Genomic DNA, 5,466 nt, shown 5'->3' with positions numbered 1-5,466 from the left:
AGAACCTTAATCACCTCCAATATTCGTGAATATAATAATTGAGCACTTAGAAATAATATTGAATTGGAAGTTTTGGTGAGAAACCATTATATAAAAAAAGTTAAAAGTGCAACGGCAAAAATTAAATAAAAGACCATTTGTTCTTCTTTTAAAAAAAAATAAATGAAGAGAACATAAATAAGTAAAACATGAAAGATTTAACAAGTTCAAGAATCAAGCAATCAAAAAATATCAATACTCTACTGTGTCTAAAACCAGGAAGAAAATATGCATCTAACTTGAAAGGAAAGAAGTTAAAAACAAAAAAAAAATGTGCTGAGGTACCTCTATGTCAAGTAATGGATACTTCTTCCTAAGCATACGTACCTGGTTTGAAATTTTAAAATGGAAGAAAAAAATTAACAAAAAGATATATACAACTTGCATAATTGACAAGAAATTTCAGTCACAAAGCATAACAAAAGAAAGGAAGAAATTTATGGTGAACTTTAGTCATTAAATTGTTATGCTTTGTGACTGAAATTTCTTGTCAATTATGCAAGTTGTATATATCTTTTTGTTAATTTTTTTCTTCCATTTTGAAATTTCAAACCAGGTATGTATACTTAGGAAGAAGTATCCATCACTTGACATAGAGGTACCTCAGCACATTCTTTTGTTTGTAACTTCTTTCCTTTCAAGTTAGATGCATATTTTCTTCCTAGTTGTAGACATAGTAGAGTATTAATATTTTCTGCTTGCTTGATTCTAGAACTTGCTAAATCTTTCATGTTTTACTTATTTATGTTCTCTTCATTTATTTTTTTAGAAAAAAGAACAAATGATCTTTTATTTATATTTTGCCTTTGCACTTTTAACTTCTTTTATATAATGGTTTCTCACCAAAACTTCCTATTCAATATTATTTCTAAGTGCTCAATTATTGTATTCACGGAGATAGGAGGTGATTAAGGTTCTTATTGGAAAAGCTTATTCATAGCTTATTTAGACTTATTTTATAACAAAAACATTTGTGTAAGTGTTTGGGAGAACTTATGAAATAAAGTTATGATATGTTCGTAAATTATTTTAAGCTTATCTCAACAAGGTTCTTCAGATGAAAATAGCTTATAGCTTATATAGAATTTGTTTAACCCTATTTCTTCCTTGATTATAAAATAACCTATACATAAATTCTTATATAATAAGCATTTATTCAACAATGTTGTTAAATGGTGGTTATGGCGGCGCTCATCGTGTTTCGATATGGTTGTTTGGCTTTTGTATGGCACGGGTTCGCCATTTTGAATATGGCGACCGTTACAGTGGTAACGGCGTGGCAATTTACAGCGGTAACGGTGTGGCAATTTACAGCGGTCATGGTGCCCATTTTGGGCTTCCTTTTCCCATTTTTCTGGGTTTGGGCCTATTTTTTTTTCCAGGTTTGAGCATTCCATTTTTTTTATTTTCCCGAATAGGTTCGTTGCAAAACCCTAACCCTATAGTTCTAAAACATTGTCTCCTCCGTGCAACGTCAACGACATGTCTCTTCCGATGAGTTCTGCCGTTGTATTTGCCTCTAACCCGACCACCACCTCGTGTGTGAATCTCGTCCGCTTCTTCTCCCTCCGTGACATTCTGCTTCGCTCCTTCTCCCTCCGCATGTGATTCTCTCTTTCTCCCTTCGCGCGCAATTCTGCACCTTCTCCCTCCATCTTTTGCTATTTTTTTAACATTGTTTCTTTATTTTGATGACCATTTAATCCTTTTGTTGGCTAGGAATTTGTCTTTTTATGATGACTATCACTAGATTATGAATGTCATGAATTTTAGATTGTTATATTGTTGGTTTTAATATGTGTTTGTTATTTTTCTATTTTTGCATCATATTATATATATATATATATATATATATATATATATATATATATATATATATTGTGCCCGCCATAGACTGTTATGGCAATATGACACTTTAAGGTCCCTGTCGCCATCCGCCGTATAACCTTTTTGACAACCTTGTTATTCAATAAGTCCTTAATTATTTTCATAAGCTCATGTGCAATAGATAAATTAATCCAAACCGTCCCTAAATGTTTTTTTTAGTATGCTTATATTATTTTTTCAACAACTAAAACAAGCTCAATTTCAGGTTGATGGTGGTTTAGGGCCTTCAACCGTAGACATGGTCGCATCAGTTGGGGCAAATTGCATCGTTGCTGGAAGTTCAGTGTTTGGAGTTCCTGAGCCAGCTCAAGTAATATCCTTACTGAGGAATTCCGTGGAGAAAGCCCAACAAACCATGATACAATAAAAAAATGTCGTTTTAAGTTGTACACCATACACTTCCCATAATCAATATGCTTAATGTTAACATTTTCATAAGTCGAATAACAGAATATGTGACTTGAAAATGTTTCTTTATATTTCTGTATCAAGTGTGCATTTCATAAATATATAAAGGCACAAAAGGGGATGACACATGTTACTGTCACCTAACTCCTTTGCTAAAGAACATTGTGTTTAAATTTAAATTTAAATTTTGAACCATTGTTAGTATTTTTACATTATGTGTAGACACATACAAGAGACTGCCATGTATGGTTTGTAGTAAGTAACCAAGCTTTTACACTAGCAATCTAGCACAACATCATATCAATAGTTTCTATCTAGCGCATTACCCATAGTGTAAAATTAGTAATATCAAAGTTGAATCCTTAGTAATTAATATTTATCTTCATAGACACTTGTATGTCAATTCAATGATTCCTATTCATTTAGAACAATAATTACCTAAACTGATTTCTATTCAAGTTCATATCTTAGACACATTTGGGGGGATGGGGTTAAAGTGGACGCCTCTTGCCTTAGTTATATGTTCCGTACAGCTAATATGTTTGGTTAATTATGTTTCCATGAAATTGATTCTTCTTATTTCGGATCGATGCACCGATTACCCTTATTTTTATTAGCACACTTTGGCACTTACACTGTACCATAAGTGTATCTCTTGATTACATGGATGCTTATCACAATATTTAGCGTTCAATCTTCCCACCTACAATGTCTTTGAATCCTTGGATGGATAGAAGTCTAATTAAATATGCATCTCTTGACTTCTTTAATTGCACAATTTGTGCCAAATCACCCTCGTAACTGAATTCATAAATTTAAAGTTTTTTTTAATAGTATTTTTTGTGACTCTTTATTCAAGACACAATAAATTAAAAGTGTCTAAAGGGTTGGGTTTGTCTCCTACTACTCCCAAAATCAGCTTAAATTTATGTGTATAGCAATACCATGTCAAGTTGATGAATAAATTCCTTTCTAACTATTATGATTTCAATCTTTAATGCAGAATAAAACTAAAACCCAGATGCAAGCTTTAACCTGCGGTTTTTACTTCATATACTTGCAAGCAGAAGCTTGAAAGATAATTACTGCTAAGCTCTGCCAGATTTTTCTTAATTTACTTCAATTACATGATCATCCTACTCAATAAGAGTATAGTGAAATGCCTAAATTGCAGTCCAATTCTATGACACTTTTACAATTAAGGCATTCTCCCTAATGTCAATACAATACAAGAGAAATTATTTGTTTCAAAAACAAAGAACTGGATGATAGGTAGAAAATTATGACTTAATCAGAAATCCATCACCAGAAAATAGCCATGAGATTGAGGAGTTTTGGCATTTGCCACATGTTTATATGATTAATGGCCAAAAACGATTACTAGGTTACAAGAAAATATGCAACATAGGAATGTAGCATAGATCAAAATACTTGGCTAAAAGCATTAAATTCAAATACTATAAACAACAGGGTAAGGTGAAAAAAAATCCATTCATTGCATCTTTCATGCTAATCAATGTTTTTAAACAAAATTTGTTATAATGGCATTACAACGGAATGGCGGGGCAGTTTTGGGGCTCTCCGCAATTCGCCATCCGCCATATGGCATTCTGAGACGTGTTCCACCATTTTTGCCGTGGCGGGCGCCATGGCCGTTTTGACCCCGTGGTGATATAAGGGATATGGCGGACGTAATAGGGCTAGGGTCTCAAGGCCAGTTTTAGGTTGCGATCCAGGCCCAATTTTAATGCCCTAATGGCTTTGGGGTTAGAGTGTGAATAAAGCTGTCGTGACAGCCTGATGGAGGACCACCCTTGGAGCTTCATGTGGGACCCATTACTAGGTCCATGACTAGAAGAATGGAGGAAGATGAAGGATACATCATGCCTAGAGCCATACTCATCATGAGTGTGGAGTATTGATGCATCTCATAGGCCCATTTTGAGTAGTATAGGACTTTATTGCTTTATTTCCTTTTTTATGCTTGCATTTTAAGGTACTTTAGATGATAGGATTTTATTATGTATTTTCATTTAGTTTTTTTATTATGGGGAAAAATAGCTTAGGATTTATTTTAGGACTCAAACCCTTGACTTGTGAGGTCAAAGTCTACCTTTTTCTATTTTTAGGTCAAAGGGTATTTTAGTCTTTTAGGAGGAAGGAACCTACACATCATCTAGGGATCATTTAGGTTGCATTTGGGCTTGCATTACACAGCCATGCAGCCCTAAATGGAACCCTAGATGCCTTCCTACTCCTATATATACCCTTAGCCTAGCACCCTGTACACACTTTGGAATACATGAATTTGAGTGAGCATTTTTGCCTCAAATCCTCTCCTTAGTCACCTAGGTCTACACAGCCTAACCATCCCTTCTCCTCCTTGAGTGATTTAGGGTTTATTTGAATGGCCTTCACCCTTGCCTAGTGAAGTGAGCCAACCTTGAACTTTGCAAACACCTTCCTTCTTCATTTTTCCCTATTCGCCCACCTTTCACCCCTCACGCCCATACTCTCTTTTGCTCCACCCTTGAAGGAAAGTCCACCCTTTAAGGTCATCATCTTGGTCGTGGCAAGGAGCTCCTCCTCACCTTGGACGTAATTGTTTCTCCCATGGTGGAAGGAGTCCATCATTTGGTATCAAAGCTTTGGTTGTCTTTAAGGGTAACTAGTCTTCTTTTCATTTCTTTAAGTCCCTATATTTTTGGTTATGCTTTGCGTCTTCCTTTGTGTGTTATTGTCATCCATGAAAACCTTGCTATAAGTGTCTTCTTATGTTGTTCTATGGTTCATTACTTGTTCATGAGCCTCCTTTAGTTCTTTAGGATTTTTCTTGAGTCTTAGGTTCTTGTGTGCCATTTTTGCTTTTATTCTTGAGTGATGGAAAAATACATCAAGAACATGAAGAACATCTCTTGCATCTCTTTTTGATCATTTACCTTTCAAGTTTTTGTCAAAAGTTGTGTTTCTCTCACTCACCTCAAAAAGAAAAATATCTACAAGTATAATGCACCCATTTGATGTATGAAAAATGAAAAATATATGATGTATGTGTTTTTTCAATGAGCTAGCCGAAAATCCCTGCACCATTTAGAGGTCATTCATGCATGTTAACTAGTCCTTGGCATGCTC

The 5,466-nt window shown here is 34.7% G+C and overlaps 1 long non-coding RNA gene across 1 annotated transcript; it reads left to right on the top strand.

The window, feature by feature from the left end:
* Positions 1-601: 601 nt before the first annotated feature.
* LOC145949219 (uncharacterized) lies at positions 602-2,484 on the top strand. Its single transcript, XR_014433008.1, has 2 exons — positions 602-637; positions 2,132-2,484. It is a non-coding gene; the product is annotated as an uncharacterized LOC145949219 (long non-coding RNA).
* Positions 2,485-5,466: the final 2,982 nt, after the last annotated feature.

The sequence above is a fragment of the Cajanus cajan genome, chromosome 4 (assembly GCF_000230855.2).
Source record: "Cajanus cajan strain Asha chromosome 4, NIPB_CcT2T_4, whole genome shotgun sequence".
Taxonomy (NCBI): Eukaryota; Viridiplantae; Streptophyta; class Magnoliopsida; order Fabales; family Fabaceae; genus Cajanus; species Cajanus cajan.
This window is presented reverse-complemented; position numbering and strand designations above follow the sequence as displayed.